The 21,241-nt window shown below is 49.0% G+C and overlaps 1 long non-coding RNA gene across 1 annotated transcript in view; it reads left to right on the forward strand.

Moving 5' to 3' along the window:
• LOC138447800 (uncharacterized) overlaps positions 1-20,897 on the forward strand; it is a 66,360-nt gene extending 45,463 nt beyond the window's left edge. The window contains exon 3 of the long non-coding RNA XR_011259954.1: positions 19,912-20,897. This is a non-coding gene — a long non-coding RNA (uncharacterized lncRNA). The remainder of the gene's footprint in view (positions 1-19,911) is intronic.
• The last annotated feature ends 344 nt before the right edge of the window (positions 20,898-21,241 follow it).

The following is a 21,241-nucleotide window of genomic DNA, read 5'->3' on the forward strand; positions in this document are numbered from 1 at the left end:
AGTGTTTGGTTGGGGTGGGGGACATGGGCATTGGGCATAGTGTTTGGTTGGGGGTGAGGGGGCCATGGGGCATAGTGTTTGGTTGGGGTGGGGGACATGGGCATTGGGCATAGTGTTTGGTTGGGGGTGAGGGGGCCATGGGGCATAGTGTTTGGTTGGGGGTGGGAGTCATGGGGCATAGTGTTTGGTTGGGGGTGAGGGACATGGGCATGGGGCATAGTGTTTGGTTGGGGGTGAGGGACATGGGGCATAGTGTTTGGTTGGGGGTGGCAGCCATGGGGCACAGTGTTTGGTTGGGGGTGAGGGGGCCATGGGACATAGTGTTTGGTTGGGGGTCAGGGGGCCATGGGGCATAGTGTTTGGTTGGAGGTGGGAGCCATGGGGCATAGTGTTTGGTTGGGGTGGGGGACATGGGCATGGGGCATAGTGTTTGGTTGGGGGTGAGGGACATGGGGCATAGTGTTTGGTTGGGGGTGAGGGGGCCATGGGGAATAGTGTTTGGTTGGGGGTGGCAGCCATGGGGCATAGTGTTTGGTTGGGTGTGGGGGACATGGGCATGGGGCATAGTGTTTGGTTGGGGGGTGAGGGACATGGGGCATAGTGTTTGGTTGCGGGTGGGAGCCATGGGGCATAGTTTTTGGTTGGGGGTCAGGGGGCCATGGGGCATAGTGTTTGGTTGCGGGTGAGGGGGCCATGGGGCATAGTGTTTGGTTGGGGGTGGGAGCCATGGGGCATTTAGCAGAAGCTAAAGGCAGCTTTTGAGTATCGGGTATCTTTCAGTAATTAGATGCATTCTTTGCTGAACAGGGGGGCTAGTACACGGTGAGTCGCAAATCTAATCTCCACATGGGACAGACAATATAAGATTGTGTCCATTATATCTGGCCCATTAAGCCTCAACTGTCTCATCCATGCTCCTGTACACACCCTGAGGCATTGTCAGGAAGATATCCGTGTATGGCCCCAATTGGCCTCAGCATGTTCCAAGTAGCTCCTAGTAGCTGTTAGAAGAAGCTAAATAGCTGCCAGCTGCTGGTAATGCTGGACCCTGAGATAACCTGATCTGGTGCTACCAATTGGGATGTGCTGTCTTCCGCACACCTTATCTGAACCCCTTATCGTCTTTACCTTTCCCAGTCAACATTATCTCTGATGTTTCTTGTCATTGTTCTGTCCCTTAGAGACGTGTGCTGTGCTAAGAACACTCATAGTTTAACCTTTGCAGCAGCAATGTCATTGAAAGCCCTACAATGTAGTCTTGCTTAACCCTAATCTTACTTTGCTACCTTTGTCTGCCGTTTACCCGGCTTTATTGGCGATCAAACCAACTGGCAGTCTTTTGAGTACGCAAACACAAGTTGTACCTATCTATGCCCTTGTACAAATCAAGTCATTTGTTACAGCTGGCACTGGCGAGAAGTTCCTTATTGTTACAAGGCCCAGAGTGCTACCCATTTGCTCAGCAATGTTTCTACCAAGGTTTCACCTCTTAAGCTCTCCTTAAATTCACTTCTTATTGGTGCTCCCGAAACTTTCAGTCACCTAAACCTAGTCCTTATTAAACCTACCCAAATCTCTTGCAGCGCGTTGTTGTCTAACTTGTACAACAGCATTCCAAATGTGAGTGGGCCCAGTGACCCTAAATTACGGTGTTTGGATTTCTGTATATTACTGCCCAGTATGCAATAACCATTGGTTTGATGCATCCGGTGAACCTTAAACTTTATATTTGCTGCAGCAGGGATCACATCTCATAGGGAAAAAGGGTAGGAGCTCAAATTGACCAGGGTATCAGGCGTCACCCTATAGGCAGGAGCTGGTACAATGTCACATAGGTAACTTCCACCTGAGATACAAATTAATATTTTATCCCATATGATCCATTACACTTAAAATGCAACCTAAAGGTGTTGTTTATTCTCCTTCAGACCTGCTCATAAGTGGGGCGGAGGAAGTGGATTTAGGGAGATGAGAAATGTATTTCCAAGATTAACACGGTATGCAACAAGGGGTTTCTTAAAATATCATAAGCACAAGGGGGTTTTATAGTTGCAGGACGGGAAAAGGAACATTTGCAGATGATTCCATTTCTTAAACATAAGAAACGAAATGCTGTGGTAACAGGGAGGTAAGAGTTGTGACATGCAGGCTAGACTGCGTGTCTCCTTGATAAACAGGAAGGTGCTGGTTCAGCGTCCATAGGCTCAACGTCTTCGACATAAGGAACATGATTGATTGCAGCAGTGGCCATGTTGGAAGGGGCTCTGCCCGTACTTCCAGACCCACCGCTGCCATAAAGACCACAGAAGCGTTGGCCGGTATCAAGTTCTGACAGTTTGTTACCGGCACACATTCCAAAAACAGTGAGATCCTTATTATGGCCGACCAGAACCTCTGGCTTGATTGACATTCAAGCACCACCACTGCATCCTTACTGGAGTATGTGGACTACTTAAAAAACATCTCTCACATATTTACCCCAGCCACCCACATTGGCGGGCTTACTCTTGATGCCATATTCGATTCTAACCTTCACCACCCTTACAAATCATGTCCCTACTTTCATGGTCAGACTTCCAGATCTAGGCTAATGCTCGGATTAAGAAATAAAATCAAAGTTCCCATCCCACGCATAGTAGGACTTCCATCCTTGTCCGGGCTATGAAACTGGTCATTCCACTAGTTTAAAAGAGACATAGGGCCTCATTATAAGTAGGGCGCAAAAGGATACCGGGCACTGGTAATGACACCGGTGCCGGTAATCCCTTTGCGCCCTACTACGAGTTCCCTTTGCAGGTCCTTCCTTAACGCATGCTTTTAGCAGGCGTTAAGAACGGGACCCGCAAAGGGACACGGGGTCAATAATGGTACCGTAATTTACGGTACCGTTATTGCCGCCTTCCCCCTTCCCATTTGAGCCCTATGGGGGCTCAAATGGGAATGGGGAATGGCCCTGGTGAATGGGGAATTACCGGTCCCTCCGACCTCGGAATGGACCGGCAATTACTCCATTCACCAGGCCGGAGTCGGAACGATTTTGGAGGCAGCCATGCCACAAATAGCGGCGTGGTTACCTCCAAAGTCGGAATGAGGCCCTGTACCTTCTTTGCTGGGCACTCAGTTGCTCACTAGTGGCATTCTACAAAGCCTGGAAAAAGACATCACCAAAGTCCCAAACACATTGGCTTCCACTATCTTAAAACTTCCTAAACATGCCATCAAATCAAACAGGTGGCTAGATGGCAATCTAACCTTCAGCAACGTGCTCGCCTTGGAAGCAAGACGACACGGAGCACCACAGGTTCGATCCCCAGGTCCACGCTTAGAAACCTCTGGGTATTAAGCGCGTTATGAATAACCTATCATATCATACCACCAAAAGGGTTAACAGCAAACATGAAAGAAAATGGTGCCAAATGATAGATAAATGTTATGTTCTTAAAAGATGGGCAATAATAAAAAATGTACAATAAACATCTTTTTAATGAAAGTTCATATGTAAAATGTGAGACTCAAAGCGAAAGCCAGCACAATCATAAATACACAACGTTGGATTTATAATTGCAATGGCTTTCGCTTTGAGTCTCTCGGGCTCCCCCGGCCCGGGGGGGGGGGCCTGTGAGACTCAAAGCGAAAGCCAGCACAATCATAAATACACAACGTTGCATTATTTATTATTGCAATGGCTTTCGCTTTGAGTCTCCCGGGGTCCCCTGGCTCGGAGGAGCTCGGGAGACTCAAAACAAAAGCCAGCGTAATCATAAATACAATATGGTTGTATTTATAATTGCAGTGGTTTTCTTTCTAAGTTTCCCGGGCTCCTCCGGCCCGGGGGAGCCCAGGGGAGCCCGGAAATCTTAGAAAGAAAACCACTGCAATCATAAATACAATGTTGTTGTGCTTATAAATGTGGTTTGGGGGGGCGCTGTTGCGCTCGGAGAAGATGGCCGCCTAGGTGAGAGCTCCATGCTGGGAGGCGTTAAACTTGTGGAAATCTGTGTTGGTCCGTGTTAAACCATCGAGAGGACATCAACAATGTGCTTCCTAGTACCCAGTCCGGCCATCACCTGAAATTGGAGGTGTGAGCCTGCTCCGTTCTGGAGCTTTGGATGACTACTGGTGGACCGAGGGTCTGCAGCAGCCTGATCCGACCGTCACTTCCAGAGGAGCAGCTGCTGAGGCCAGGGATCCGCGGCCTGTGGTGGGGAGGGGCCCTCTTCCCACTCGGTTCACATTCCCTGGCGCTGGTCGCGCCTGAGCCTCCGTGGTGAGGGGAGAGGAGCACCTCCCTGGCAGGTCGCTGCGGTTGCAGTGTCAATGAATCCTGACCTCTGGATCTTGCGGCTACTTGGAGCAAGGCGTGGACTGCTAAAGCGCTTGACCCTCCAGCATTGAGCGAGTCTGCTCTGCCGAATCGCTGGACCGAGTGGTGCTGGCGTGGGGTGCCAGCTGTGGCTCTCCTAACATCTACACACCCGGTGGGGTGCCTCTTCTACAGACCGAACGAGAGGAATCCAAAACCAACGGTGAGTCCCTGGGGCCGGCGGGGCCTTGACCTAGCCACCAAGTCCGACGTTCCACCTATCCTAGGTTGCCCCCCCCCAACCACCGGGGATGCTGCAAATTTCGCGGCAGCCTTTCCTGCCTTGCTGGGGGACCCATTGGGCAGCGGGGGCTGTAGCCTCTCCTGCCCCCCCCCGCAGCCAGCATATCTGTTGTGGCTGTGCGGGGGCTCGGGCTTCATGAGCTGTGCGAACCATTGACTCGAACCATAGGGGGCACAACAACACGGCCATCAATAACTTGCTACAACTAATGGTGGGCATCCCTACACCTATGCTACGTGGGGGAGCACAACCCATTAGAGTGCCAACGGAGTCTTTACAAACTCCATCCCAACTTGAATTGCTGCATCAGTGAAGGAGCCTATCCCTCAGCATTGACCCAGACATAGGTGGCTCTGATAGGGACTGCGACAGAGAGCTCTGGACGCCTGGGGCCTCTTCCGCCCTCGCTCAACTGCAGTACTCCTGCCTTGCAGACCTCAACAGAGTGGCCACCTGGGTGCAGTGTGTGTGGTGGACTGGACAAGATGCTTTAAACTTAAATTATCTACATTATCCACTCGCCTTGCATCCCAGGAGACACTCGCTGGTGCGATCTCTCTGCGCACACTGTGAACACTCGCTGACCAGCAACCCGGGATACTCTAACTGAACTTTAGCCAGCTTGTGTCACCTTAACCATCCAGTGACCCCTTCCCACCTTCACTACCTGACACCCCACAGCTGCTCGGGGGGGGGCGCCTTCTCTGGTACGTCTGAGTCCACAAAGCCTTTGGACCACAGTGTTCCCCTGACTCACTGCGGCTCTCTTAGTCCCGCGCTCTAATTTGGAACAATACTGGGCTGGTTCCTCCTGGACATTCCCGTCTCTGGGCCTCCTGGGCACCTGCATACTTACCACATGATTTGGTGACTCGAGCTGTCGACCGGGCCCGTCGCTGCATATTCTGGGCCCCCACACACTACTAAAGAGCCAAGATCCTACACGCCAATCGGAACCAGTTTGGCCCCATACTGTCACCCTCACTCACCCTCACGCCCATTACCTGCGGTCCTTCCTTTCTTTCGCACGCTCTCCTCATATCCTGGTTTCCTGGGTCTGCAGGCTTGCCCCCAATTCCCACCATGACCAAAGGCACGCAGAGGAAAAACCAGAGCTCCATCAACATGTTTGCTAAGACACCGTCTAAACATGCAGAGGGGGCGCTGGAACCTGAACCCGCCACCTTGACTCCCCCGGACTCTATAGACTCACAGAAAATGATGGAGTAATTCGCAAAGGGTTCACCACTCTGCATTCCAAGCTGGATGACACGAATGGCTCCATATCCTCGATCAAAGCACACATTGAGAAAACCGACAGCCGAGTAGCTGAAATTGAGATGAGGGTTGGCGTCACGGAGGACGACTTGGGCACTCTCAGAGCAGGAGTCTACTCATTATCTAGACGAGTGCTGGAGGTAGCCAAAAAAGAAAAAAAGAGGACCTCGAATCGCGCTTCAGACGCAATAACCTCTGCATAGTATGGGTCCCTGAGGACAGGATCATGGAATCCATGGAAGACTATTTAGAGCGCACTCTACTTACACTTCGTGGCTCACCTAGGCTCTCGCCACAGTTCGCAATAGAAAGAGCCCATCGAGCTTTATCAGCAAAACCCAGACCAGGCGCGCCTCCGTGCCCCATCATAGCCAGGGTTCTGAACTTTCGTGATCAAGATGCCCTTCTCAGGGCTGCAAGAGCCAAAGGGGAACTTTTACTGGGGTCCTCTAGGATCCACTTATACCATGATTTTTCAGTCACTGTTCAACAGGAATGCGAAACCTTCCTGGCAGTCAAGAAAAGGTTGCGCGACCTGCAGGTCAAATACTCCATGCTGAATCCTGCCAAGCTGCGAATTGAACACTCTCACCAGAAGCCTCCAAATTCATAGACAAGCACTTCCCTGGTTGACTTTTCATGGCCACATCATTCTGTTGTCATTTGTTATATGTTTGGGCACCTATCGGGAGGGGCGTACCCCGACCCATGGGCATAGGAGATCCATCCTTCAGTTATGCACTTACAGCTCACTCTGGCCATATGACGTTTTGATCTCCCCGTCATAAGGTCCTATGTATTCTACATGTTAATGGTCCCAATGCATCTTGTCTATCCTTAATGTGCCCCCAGCCCGGAGCATCACCGCCATACCAGCACACAGGCCCCCAGGCGTTGATGCTATTGGTTTGGATTTGGTTATTAATATATACGACTCACATTCTAGAATTGACAGATGGCTGATATCAGACATACTGATAAGAAACGTCTCAAAGCAGTCAATCCTACCTAGAACCCTTTACGAACCCTCCCCTGTAACTATCTCCCTTTGCTGGGGCCCAGATTACGAAAGAACTCGGGGTGGAAAATGAAACCACACTCCTTGTTCGACACAGCCTTTGCCTCAGAACTAGAGACTGCCATTGAAGACTTTTTTGAGCTCGACACTAATTCGGTCTCTAAACAATCCACCCTTTGGGAGACGTTTAAAGCCTATATCAGGGGTATCGCCATCTCTAAGAAAAGCGGTATTCTGAGAGTGATCCAAGGAGACATCTGGAAAAGCAAGTCTGCTCTTGCTTCCATAGAATCCCAATACACTCTCCTTCAATCTCCCGAGATCCTAGCCTTCTTGGGTGCGGAACTAGATACGTTTCAAGCTCATGCGGAACGTGAGGTGACATTTCTGGACAACCCTCAGCTCGCGAGAAAATACGGGGAGGGCGAGCAGCCAGGCCGAATCTTAGCCAGACTTATCCACCGAGAGTTTGGATCCCCCAACATCCCTGCTATTGAGAGAGCCGACGGCACTCTAGCCACACTCCCTCAGGATATTAACACAGAGTTCCTGGCTTTCTATGAAGCCCTTTATTCAGAAGATGAGAGTATCTCTACAGCCGAGATCGATGCCTACCTAGACAGCATTCCCCTTTCGGTCCTCTCTTATGAAACTAATATCCCTCTCGAAAGGTCGCTCACTACTGACGAACTCTCAGAGGCTATCGACTCGCTGTCATCTTTGAAGTCCCCAGGCTCGGACGGCCTCCCAGTAGGATTCTACAAACGCTTTAAACCGCTCCTAATTCCTCACTTGATGGCCCTGTGGGACGAAGCCTGCCAAGTGGGCAGGCTCCCTCCTTCTCATTGGGAAGCTATAATAACGGTCCTTCTTAAACCTGGCAAATCCCCTGACCAATGCAGCTCATACGTCCCCTTTCACTAATCAATTGGGATGTAAACATTTTTGCCAAATTGCTAGCTTCACGCTTAGCCCCTTCATGCCACATATCATTCATCCCGATCAAGCAGGATTTATTCCAGGACGTTCCACCTCCCTGAACTTGAGGCGCTATTTAATATTATCAGTAGAATTAACCCGAACGTGCAAGCGGTGGCTGCTACACTGGACATGCAAAAAGCTTTCAACTCTGCGTCATGGAAGTACCTTTGGCGGGTTCTCAAAAAAATGTCAATTTGGATCCAGGTTCCGTTCTTGGGTTCGGCTACTCTACTCCAATCCGGTGGCCAGAATCTGCACAGAGGACAGATGCTCATCCCTATTTCGAGTTGCCAGAAGCACGAGGCAGGGCTGCCCCTTCTCCCCCTTAATCTTTGCTATAGCCATGGAACCGTTTGCTGATAGGATGCGCCAGTGCCACACACGTGGAGGGTTACGAACGGCAGGCCAAGCGGATATCATCTGTTTATATGCCGATGATGCCCTGCTTTATATCCGGTCCCCCGCTATCAACCTTGCTCCGATAATGCAAGATGTTGTTCACTTTGGACGTATCTCTGGGCTCAAGGTAAACTGTTGCAAATCTACCCTGTTCCCACTTACTGAATGCACGCATCACCCTCCTGATCTTATGGGGTTCACTTGGTCCCAGTCGAATTTTACTTACCTCGATATAGAAGTGGCTCGCCGTCCCGAGACATTGCTTGAGGAGAACTATCGGAAGTACCTCGTGAAACTCACTGAAAAGGCCTCAGCTGGGCGAGACTTCCAATTTCCTTGGCTGGCCGGATTAGGATCCTAAAGATGGTCGTACTCCCCCAACTATTATATAAGTTTATCAACCTACCCCTATGGTCAGGAGATGGCTTCTTTCAAGTGTTAGCCGGTACTGTTAATACCTTTCTGTGGCATTCGGGGCAGGTGACAAAAACTTGCGACGTTGATCACCCCCATGGAAGGTGGCGGATTCAGCACCCCGGATTTTCTCAAATACTCGTTGGTAGCGCAGACTCAGTTTGCCTCGTGCTGGTTTAACACACAGGACCTCCCGCCCCCACATGTTAGACTTGAGAGAATGGCAGTCAGTGATCGAGATGTCCGCTCCTTGATCCTTGATGTCTCTCTCCTTTGCCGATCATATTAGAGTCGCTGGACCCTGTTATTAGCACATCTCTTGCCCTCTCTAAAATCTGGAAATTATCAGACATGCCCCATCCATTCCACAGCAATTTACCACTATGGATCTTTCTCCCTGGGGTCCCATACTTGCCACCATCCATCAAACACTGTTGGGCCGAAACAGGCTACGAAACAATTCGAGACATCTTAGAGAATGGTAATTTCATTGAGTGGCCAGATCTTCCACCCACCCTCAGACAAAAACCACCCGCGTGGCTCCAATACTCGTCCCTCCAAAAAGTTCTTAAAATCAGGTACCCTGACTTCCCCACGATACTTCCTGATGACCCAGTTGTTGCAGAGTTATGCAGCTTCAATTCCTTTAGGGGAAAGGTATCCAGACTATACGCCCTGTTGCACACCAGAACATCCCCCCGCTTCGATAAACTGAAACACAAATGGGCAGCAGACTTGGGGGTGGAAATGTCTGACCAATGATGGAAACTCATGTGTGCATGCACCCATAATGTGTCCTTTAACTTCCGATTCAAATTGATCCAGTTCAAAGCCCTGCACAGGTACCATCTCACTCCAACTCGGTTGCACCACATGTCAAAGGACCACTCCCCCAGATGCCCCAGGTGCGGAACAGACAACGCCACATAAATACACATTATCTGGTCCTGTCCTAAACTGGCGCAGTTCTGGGAGGAGGTATGTGCTACCATGGCTGCTATTCTGGACTGTACAATCGCCCCATCCCCATTATTGTGTCTCTTTCATGACCTTCCTGATTTAGGTCGCGACTCCAAAAAACTGGCTGGCCTTTGTATGTTACTTGCTGTCCGCTGCATATTACAATGCTGGCTCCGCCCTGGTCTGCCCTCACATACGCAATGGCTTAGGGCGGTAACCTGGGAATCGGACACGTAAGAGGCTGTCATGCCGCTGAGTCGTAGATGCCGCTGGCAGCTTTGGAACGCTTGCCGCTGGCGGTGCCATTAGGTTGTTCCATTTTGGTTTTTCACTTCCTGGGTTTGCGGTCTAGTCTTTTGGTTCTGTCTCTTCGTTTCGTATTTAGCTCTGCCCTTTCTCCCGGTTCAGCGCGTTGCAACTTTGTTTTCCGCTCTATTGCTGTGCTCTCTTGCTCGTATACTTCACTTTCTACTTAGTCTGCCTCTGGTTCCCTCTGTCTGCCTTCCGGTGGATTTCGAGTATCTCGCTACCCATCCTTTCTCGTCCTGCCTTCCCCTTCGCTCTTTTCTTTCTCTTTCCCTTCGCTTGTTTTCTTCTGCAGCCCCGCTGCCCTGTGCTATCGCCCTCCCTCTTTCTGTGTTTGTTTCATTTCTTTTTCTTCCGCTTACCCCTTTCTTCGGACTGCTGTTTCCATACCTCCGGAATACCTCCTTTGCCTCAGTACTCCAGCTACTTCCACTTACCTGTATACGGTCTCCTGCCACGCTACGTCTACTTCGTACACCTCACCTGAGTACTGCTCTCCATTATAACACCATTGTATGCTTACCATTCAGGAAGTCTGCTCCAATATTGCTCTGGACCACCTTCCATCAAGTCCTGGACTACTCAAGACCAATCAGCAATCCGCTGCAACAACGTACACGGAGAGGTTTTTTTTAAGCGGCTGCTTTTTTTCCTCTCCAATTCGTCTCTGCAGGAGAGGGGTCCACTGCTTCCCTGTTTAGCAGAGAATCAGGGTGGCTTCTTACTGCGGAAGACCATTCCTCTTCTCAAAAAAGAAGAAGTCTAAAAAGAAGCTCCTCCGGCGTGAGATTTCATCGGAAGAAACAGGTGAGGAGGAAGGGGAGGTGGACATTGATATTGCTGATACACAACCTATCACGGCAGAACTTGACAGTTTGCAATGCCAAGAAGATAGATCAATGGCTACCCCTGAACAGGTGCAGGAGCTTCTTTCCGCTGTGCATAATTTGACCCAGGAACTACAGGCTGTCAAAGCTGAAAATACGACTCTTAGGCAGAGAGTCGACAGCTTTGACCAGTCCCGAAGTGACCTTCCTCCTATGTCATTATCCTGTGACAAATATGATGGTTCTCCACACAAATTCAAGGAGTTCATGGAGGCATGTATCATTCACTATACGTTCAGACCCCAGACCTATGCATCAGATCAAGCCCACGTAGGTTTTTCTGGTGTCCAACTTAACAGGGAACGCCTTACCTTGGGCTACACCACTGGTGACGTGCCAGTCCTTTACTGCAAGACTAATTAACCGGCTGGCAGTAGATGCAGGCTGGCAGGAAAATGCCCAATATGCCATTTTTCGTCGGGGCCTGAGAGAAGACCTGAAGGACAAGTTAGCAAGGGTTCCTAGGCCCGCCACACTTTCCGAGCTTTGGTCTACTGTTCTTCAGATGAATTTCCGTCTAACAGAAAGGCGTTCAGAGCGTCGGAAGCATCGTGGTTTTCCTGTCCTGGCTGAACCTAGCCCGCCCACCTCCACTCCCACCTGTTTGAGTAAGGAAGAACCCATGCAGATTGGGACTACTCGAGGACCACTTACGTCTGAAGAACGCAGGGACAACAACCTGTGCATGTACTTTGGATCAAACCAACACATATTGAGGGATTGTCCTGATGTGCCACCACGACGATCGGGAAATGCCATATCTCGGAACTAGTAGGGACAAGTTACCGAGGGGGATGTCCTGGTCCCTTTGTGTCATTATCTGTTACTCCCTCTAACTCTACCGAAGACAACCGGCTCATGGTGATAGGAGTCCAATTGTGTCTTTCCCAACAGACCTTTGAAGTTCTAGCTTTGCTAGATTGCGGGCCACAGGATGCTTCATGGACGTCGTCGGGGCCGACAAGACCGGCATTGGCTGTTTGGAGAAAGAGAAAGACCAAAAGGTGGAAGGTGTCGACGGCAAACCCCTAAGTTCTGGCCTCATCACTCACACCACTTCCTCCATGGTGATGAAGGTACTCCATCACACCAAAACTATTCAATTCGCTCTGATCAGAGCGGCACACTTTCCGGTGATCCTGGGGGTTTCTTGGCTGTGGAAGCACAACCCTACCATCGATTGGGAGAAGAATCAACTATCCTTCACTTCTGAGTACTGTCGGCAGTCCTGTTCTTCACAAACCCAGCATGCCACAGTCCACACTCTTCCCGAACCATCTTTACGAACAGATGTCTTGAAGGTTAACAGTATTCCCAAGGAGTTCATTCAGTATCAGGAGGTATTTCAGAACAATGAACCTCAGGAGCTACCTCCCCACCGGCCAGAGGACTGCGCCATCAATCTACTGCCCAATGCCGTAGTTCCTTTTGGGCTCATGTTTTCTTTATCCCTTAAGGAGAAGGAGGCGCTAAAGGTCTATCTCGACTCGAACTTGCACCACGGTCTTATTCAACACTCTCACTCCCCAGCTGGAGCCTCGCTGTTCTTCGTCCCAAAGAAGGGATCATGTGAACTACGGCCATGCATAGACTATAGGGGCCTTAACCAAGTAACCATAAGGGATCGTTATCCCATGCCGCTTATCAAGGATATACAGGAGGCGGTTCAAGGAGCGAAGGTGTTTTCTAAGATCGATCTCAGAAGAACCTACCACCTTCTACGGATATGCTCCGGAGATGAGTGGAAAACCGCTTTCCGAACACCATTTGGGAACTATGAGTATCGCGTTATGCCTTTTGGCCTGGTCAACGCGCCATCGGTGTTCTAGCGTTTCATGGACCGCACCTTCTCTGACCTCCTGTTCCACTGCACCATTGTCTACCTTGATGACATTCTGGGTTTTTCCAAGGTCACCCAGCTCCACACCACTCATCTCCACCAGGTTCTGCAGAGATTACAAGAAAACCACCTAAAGGCTAATTCAGAAAAGTGTGTCTTCCAGGCTTCTGAAGTTCCTTACATTGGATTCATACTTTCTTCCGAGGGCATTCGGATGGATCCCGTAAAGATAGAAGCCATACTGCATTGGCCCATGCCCGATTCCATCAAGGAGGTTCAAAGGTTTCCAGGACTTGCAAATTTTTATCGCAAATTCATTCTAGGCTTTCCCAGCAGAGTACTACCCATCACAAGGCTGCTTAAGAAGTCTCCTATGCCTTTTGTGTGGACTCCTGAGGCTAACCAGGCCTTTCAGCAATTAAAAGAGGATTTCTGTTCTGCTCCTGTCCTTCACCAACCTGACCAAAGTCTAAGGTTTATCGTAGAGGCAGATGCCTCCACAGCAGCCATAGGTGCCGCTCTCCTTCAGGAACATGAAGGTTTGGAATACTCCGTGGCATACATGTCAAAAACCTTGAATGACAGTCAGACACACTATTCTGACATAGAAAAAGAACTTTTGGCCATGAAATCCACCTGCGAGGAATGGCGTCACCTTCTGCAAGGTGCAAACCTTCCTTTTGAATTAAGAACTGATCATAAACATCTCAAGATCATCCAGAACATGGAATGTGTTAATTCACGCCAGGTTCGGTGGGCCCACTTCTTTGCTCAATTTGATTTCTTTTTGACCTACTTACCAGGTTCTAAGAACATTCTGGCGGATGCCCTCTCAAGAAGACCTTACCCAGGGGTTATCCAGAGGGAACACCTCAGTCTCATGCTTCCAGATGTAAAGGTCATCTGTTCCGTAGACTCTTTTTTTTGGAAGATGTCCGCAAAGCCACACCGTCTTCTGGGATCCCACCTTCAACTCCTCGCGCTGAGGAAATTCTTATTCAGGATGGACTTTGCTTCACTAAACAACACCTGTTTTTGCCCAACGTCCAGACCCGCCAGACGGCGTTGAGATGGTGCCATGATGATCCAGTGGCAGGACACAGAGGGGTAAAGAACACTCTGGATCTGCTACGACGTAGATTCTGGTGGCCCAGTATGACCAAGGACGTTACTACGTATGTGCATTCCTGTCCAGTTTGCTGTCGGTCGAAGTACAACACTCAGAAATATATCAGATTTCGACAGCAGGAAGAAGTGCCCAAGAGACCTTGGAGCATAATTTCATCCGATTTCATTGTGGATCTGCCGCCATCAGAAGGATGTTCTTGTATCATGGTTACTGTCGACTGTTTCACTAAAATGGCTCACTTCTCACCTCTAGCTGGTTTACCTACCGCAGCAGAGATGGCGACGGTGTTTGCTAGAGAGATCTTTCACTTACATGGCACTCCGGATAAGATAATCTCTGACAGAGGCCCTCATTATACTTCCAGATTTTGGAAGGAACTGTGCGATAGGTTGGGCATAGAACGTGCCTTGTCGTCAAGTTTCCATCCGCAGACCAACAAGCAGACAGAAAGGACCAACGCCACCCTGGAACAATACCTCCGGTGCTTCATTAATAGTCAACAGGACAATTGGGTTAGTCTGCTTCATACCGCAGAATTCACCTACAACAACTCCATTCATAGCGCTACTGGCCTCAGTCCTTTCTTTTGTTCCTATGGTTTTCATCCCAGCTTTATTCCTTCTCTGTCCTTTCCCCCGTCTGTTACTCCTTCTGTGGATCATTTGTTAACCAGCATTTCGGAAGCTCATAAGATTGCTGTTGAGAGACTAGAGGCTAGTAGTCTTCGCTACCGCTCCCAGAGCAATCTCAAGCGCCTACCCTCTCCTAATTGGCAGAGAGGTACCAAGGTATGGTTGTCAACCAAGTACCTACCTCGCTGGCTTCATCCTTCTAAGCTATCACCCGATACCGGGGCCCCTTTCCCATCCTTCGCAGGATTAACCCTGTGGCGTTCCGGCTTCTGCTACCTAAGTACATGCACTGCCTTCACCCTGTGTTTCATTCATCTCTTTTGAAGGAATTCAAGGTGGATCTGTATCATTGCCCTTTACCCCGTGATCCCATGCCAACTGATATTCTTCCTGAGGAGGATGTGGTGGCCTTAGTCCATGACTCCCATTATCGACGGGGCAGGTTGGAGTATCTGATCCATTGGAAAGGCTATCCCCATTCTGAAGATTGCTGTGAGCCGGTTTCTCATGTGCATGCTCCAGCATTGGTTCAGCGGTTCCACCACTTATTTCCTGGCAAGCCAGGGAGGGTGTCCCTTGGGAGGGGGCATACTGTCATGCCGCCGACTCATAGATGCCGCTGGCGGCTTTGGAACGCTTGGCGATGGTGGTGCCATTAGGTTGTTCCATTTTGGTTTTTCACTTCCTGAGTTTGTGGTCTAGTCTTTTGGTTCTGTTTCTTCGTTTCTGTATTTAGCTCTGGCCTTTCTCCCGGTTTAGCACGTTGCAACTTTGTTTTCCGCTCGGTTGCTGTGCTCTATACTTCGCTTTCTACTTAGTCTGCCTCTGGTTCCCTCTGTCTGCCTTCCGGTGGATTTTGAGTATCTCGCTACTCATCCTTTCTCGTCCTGCCTTCCCCTTCGCTCTTTTCTTTCTCTTTCCCTTCACTTGTTTTCTTCCGCAGCCCCGCTGCCCTGTGCTATCGCCCTCCCTCTTTCTGTGTTCGTTTCATTTCTTTTCCTTCCGCTTACCCCTTTCTTCGGACTGCTGTTTCCATACTACCAGAGTACCTCCTTCGCTTCAGTACGCCAGCTGCTTCCACTTACCTGTATCCGGTCTCCTGCCACGCTACGTCTACGACGTACACCTCACCTGAGCACTGCTCTCTGCTACAACACCATTTTATGCTTACCATTCAGGAAGTCTGCTCCAAAATTGCTCTGGACCACCTTCCATCAAGTCCTGGACTACTCAAGACCAATCAGCAATCCGCTGCAACAACGTACACAGAGAGGTTTTTTTTAAGCGGCTGCTTTTTTTCCTCTCCAATTGGTCTCTGCGGGAGAGGGGCCCACTGCTTCCCTGTTTAGCCGGGAATCCGGTGGCTTCTTACCGCGGAAGACTATTCCTCTTCTCAAAAAAGAAGAATTCTAAAAAGAAGCTCCTCCGGCGTGAGATTTCATCGGAAGAAACAGGTGAGGAGGAAGGGGAGGAGGTGGACATTAATAGTGCTGATACACAACCTATCACGGCAGAACCTGACAGAGACCTGGTCTAATCAACAACCGATGCATTCTAGGCCCAGGAACATCTGGCTGAAGTTTTGCTCTTATATGGCCTCCACAGATACAGACTCTGACGTTGCATCCCTTGCTTCCTCTTCTCCCACTTCGACTTCCACTCTTGATTACCCAGCTCTCTCCTATCTTGCTGTACCCCTCACGCTTATAACTGTAAAGCTAAGCACAATGTTGTGACCTACATGTATGTACTGCAATTGTCAATGCTTGCCCCAGTTGGGCTTCCGCCAGTACTCTTCTGTGTTGTCAAGCTGAATAAATAAAGGTTTTTTAAAAAATGCTGTGGTTTTCTTTTTAGTTTCCTGAGTTCCCCCGAGCTGGGGGAGCCTGGGAAACTTAGAAAGAAAACCACTGCAATCATAAATACAATGTTGTATTTTTAATTGCAGTGGCTTTCACTTTGACATTTTACATAAGAACTTTCATTAAACAGATGCTTATTATACTTTTTTTTTATTATTGCCCATCTTTTAAGAACATAACATTTTTTAGCGCACTATTCCTTTAAGCATCAAATTGCTTGAATGTGACACCATAGGATACCACTATGCCGTCATTAGGAAGAAAAAAGCAGCCTTCCTCCAGAATTGCGATGCGAAGGCCAGCAACAAATCCTGTCATATAGTCAAGATCACAAAATAGCTTCAAACACCAACGGACCACCCCTACTGAACAACACTCATTGACGAAGTATCTGCTTTCTTTCAAGATAAAGTTGAAGGAGTTGCCAATCTCATTGCTTCCAAGTCTAAATCCAACCAACACACTCGTATTACGAGGGCCTGCAATTGCACTTTCATCACATTCAGACCAATGTCTTCAAAATATCTCATCACGGCAGTGGATAAAATCCATGCCTCCTCAGAAAAGAGGTACCCATGTCCTGCCTCAACAGTCAAGGAAAACATATCCACGCTTTGTCTTCCTCTAACTGCTCTGGTCAGTCAACCTCATTACTAGTTTGGTGGTATCTCTGCGATAATACCACTGAGATACCACCAAATGGTATTACTGTTACCACCACCTGATCTGGCGGTATTACCACCGACAGTATTACCACCAGATTACAAGTGGTTGTAGGTGGTGCTACACCCATTAATTGGATTCCATAGGACTCCATGGGGATTTCAATGGTATTACCACTGGTGGTAATACCGCCGCTTTGGCCATTTGTGGGCTGTTAGGCATAGGAATTACCTCCAGCATTACCACTGTTTTTTTTACCACACCGCCAAACTCGTAATGAAGCCCAATATCTCCTTTGCTTATGGGGAAATGCCTACTTGCCTGAACACTTACACAATCGTCCTGCTGCTAAATAGATCTTCTGCTGATCTAAATGTGCTGGCAAACATTCACCCCATTGCCATCAATTAATTCATTGGCCAGAGACAGAAGTAAAACAATTCTTGGATACATGGAATCTAATCACCATTTACATCAAAACCAATCTGTTTTTCAACCATCGCACAGTACAAAATCTATCCTGTTTTATATGAAAGAGATAGTTTGTCAACTAGGGATACACATTTGCCAGCAGCTCTAGTTCTCATTGACCTCTCGGCGGCATTAGAGACTGACCACCAGCCAATCCTATTCCAGAGACTACAGCGCTTATTTGGCATCAAAATCATAGATCTGAAATGGACCACATCATTTCTTCAGGATCGAAGTGCTAACGCCTGATCTGGCTTTTGCCACTCTCAACCCTTCAGTTCCAGATGTGATGTCCCTCAAGGCTCAGTCTCATCCCCACAGCTGTCCAACTGTTATGTGAAACTGTTGGGGAGATGCTAGCATACTTCTCGCCTCCCTTCCACGTCTACACTGACGATAGACAATGCCCCACCCTTCTGAAAATGCCAAGAATGCCTCATTGTGTCAAGAGACTTTCTACGATTGGATGATTGATAACCACCTGTGCAGGAATGCCTCTACAACTGAAGTCATTTTCATCAGAACTAATAGTGAAACCTTTGTACCCTTCATCTGTCCTACCATCACATCCCTTCCACCTGCTTGCAGGACTACAGGCAAGAACCGGGGTTTTGTCTTTGCTGATGAGATCTCCTTCAAGAGACAGATCAGGGAGATATCAACATCTTGCCACTTCCACCTTCAGATGCTGAAACGCATCCTGCCCCACCTCAATATGCAGCATTAGGCGGAAGTCAGCAGAGCGTTGGTATTAGGAAGACTGGATTTCTGCCTCACTGTGTACGTGACCCTCCTAAATTCTTCACACCTAGAAACTTATCCAGAAAAAGGCATCATGGCTCCTTCTAGGGTTAAAGGCCAGATGTCTGATCTCCCCAGCCCCCAGGCCCTGCAAGGGTTCCCTTTGAATGAAAGGCTTGGTTTCAGAGTGTTGTGCCTCATTCATAAACCATTCACTTTTGTGGTGCCTCTTAAGTCAGGTTAGAATACACATTGGCCTTATTACGAGTGACCCGGTCTGGAAAAAAGTGCCGTTAACAACGGTTACCGGCACCTTTTCCGGACCAGGTCACTCTGAGTCTGCCAGTAGGGGTGTCAACTACCGACAGGCCTGGCCGGTAAACCGAGGTTGCTGGTAGGCTACCGGAACTACCAGCGGCCTACCAGCAGCCTCATAATGTTGCCCATTGTGTCTGTTAACTGAGATGCATCCCGGCTAGGAGGCTATCCTCTCCTGCCTTCAGGAAAAGAGTAACTTGCATTATGATCAATCACCCTTGACACTAACTGGGACCACTTATCTTTGGGCATAAAGTCTGAAACAAGCCACTTGAAGTTCAGAAGAATGCTTAAAACTCCCCCCATTTCAAGCAGCCCTGCCTACCAGTGTAAAGGAGAGTGCCTGCTCGACATGAGACTGTGGGCCACGCCTTATGGTTTGAACTGAGCTGCCCCCTGCACAGCTCTCTTACCCCAGTCACCTCTGTTACAGGCATGTGGCTGCACTTACCCCGGATGTCGTGGCTGCCTACCCTTTCCATGACGTCTTGCACTTGCCTTATGACTCCCCTCACCTTTGTTGCTGCTCCTCGATGGTCTGATTGTCCCTCGACCTGTGGCTGATCCTCTGCCTTGTGCCTCCACCATTGCCTATGGGCACCACAAAGCATTCTGCGGACTGCTGCTGGCACCTCACACATCAACAATACATGAATGCTCCCAAACATCTGCTTTCATTTACTTTTGCCTGCTTTTTTATTTTCTGCATTTTTCTTGTTATTCAGTTTTCTTATTTCTCTTTTTTCCAGTTTCTCTTTCATCTATTGTCTCTACATTTGTCTTACCCCTGTTCTTTCTACATTTGCAGTGCTTTGCCTCCATTTTAATTGTTCACTTTTCGCTCCACTTTTCTTCCTTGCTGTTCCTCTGAACTTGTTCTTTCTACTTTCCTTAGCATTTTGTGTCTCTTTTTACCTCGTTTGCCTTCTCTTTGTCTTGTACTGTAAATATCTTGTGTTTTTTTGTCCCCTGCTCCTATCTCTGTTCATACCCCTTTCTTCCCCCTTTCTTCCTCGTCTTTCCTTTCAGCCTTCTTTTTCACCGAGCTCCTTGCCCTTCCCTGAGCAAAGTCTCTCTTGTGTAAGTAATTGAAGAGCGCCTGGCCGCCAGGATCGCCCCTCACAAGTAGAGGCGGGTGACAGGTTCTGGCAACTCTAGCATAAGTTATTAGAGTCGAGTGAGGGTCTCATTTTCTTTTAGGAGTGAGGCGTGAAGTCACAAATAGACTGCTAATTACTTCACTGCTACAACACGACTCTTTACAGTACCAGAGAAATTAAATGAAGAAATAGTACATAATTACAATGTTTCCCTTAGTCCGGGTATTTTTGAAATGTCCGAAAGCGTCGTTGGTGGTACTATGCCCTATCTAACTGATCTCTTTGCTGCTCTGTCCCTCCTGCAGGACTACTCCAGGCACGGATGACCCAGATGACCCGGAAGCACACCACCGGCTGAAAGGTTCCAATGTTCATTGCTTGCCCTGCCTTCAGAAATGGCGGGGTCCAAGCCCGAACTGAAGGCGATGAAGTGAAGGTGCTTCTGCGGTGAGGGGGAAGAAAGGCAAAGCGACGGGGACAAGAGACAGTGGCAAACATCTCTCTGGACCGCTGTCCTGAAAGAGCATACAGGGAAGAAAGCCCGTCTGTCCTGCTTTACAGCAATCACGAGCTTTCCAGGCACCAAGGGCTCGAGCACAGAAGATTGCAACGCAAGAAGAGCCCCAGCCTGGCAGGTGTTTCCATCAGAATCCTGTTAATGCTCGAGACTATGGGATTCCCTGACGTGAGCAGCTCGCAGTCCTGGCACTGAGCATGGGTGAAATACGCACAGGAAAGGAGAGGGGTTTTGGCGTGATCTAATGGACGGATGTATCCAAAAAGAGGAATAGTGGACCACGTACCAAACAAAGGAGAGTCTGTAAACCAAAGAAAGAATTAACATAACCAGGGACATGCATAAGGGGCTCTTGGCTGGACAAAGCAACCAACGCACCCAAGGAGGAGTATAGGCTCCCTAAACGGAAGGCATGAGCGAACATAACTAGGGTGACACCTAGAGCCCATTGACTGAGCAAAGGCGATAACGTTCTGTAGAAAGGGAGAGGTCTAGTGTTGCTGAACCAAAGGCATGATCAAGCACAACCAGTGACAACTCTATGGGGCCCTGAGCTGACAGTGGAAATGACACACCCGGAAAGAAGTTATTATTATTTGTTGGTATTTATTGAGCGCGGACCTAGCTTCGCGAAGCATCAGAGAGCGTTACAGAAGTATACAACAGTACAGATGCATAACAGAGCGCTTATCTGAGGTAACAACAGAAGAAATATTTTAGTGGGGGGCTAGGGCACAGAAGAGGGTTACAGCTGTACAGGGTGGCCGGGAGCAGAGGGGCGGATGCGTCTAGCGAGTCAGGTGCGGCAGGGGGCGACGTGGTGCCTAGGTTTTGAGGAGGAGAGACTCCTTGAAGAGGTGGGTCTTGAGTTCTTTTATGAATTGTAGGAGCGTGGGGGCGAGTCTGATGCTGACGGGGAGGAGGGTGCATAGTCTTGGGCCGTAGGCAGATAAGGCTTGTTTCCTGGTTTTATCCTTTTTGCAGCAGCAGATTTCAAGTCTGCGCGTGCCTTGGCTTCTGGTGGTGCGATGTCCGCCAGAGATGCTGAGTTTCTCTGCGAGGTAGCTGGGTGACTTGAGGGTGACTGCCTTATCGATGATGCAGCAAAACTTGAAAGT

Source organism: Ambystoma mexicanum, chromosome 1p, assembly GCF_040938575.1.
Source record: "Ambystoma mexicanum isolate Mex_15411 chromosome 1p, UKY_AmexF1_1, whole genome shotgun sequence".
Lineage (NCBI taxonomy): Eukaryota > Metazoa > Chordata > Amphibia > Caudata > Ambystomatidae > Ambystoma > Ambystoma mexicanum.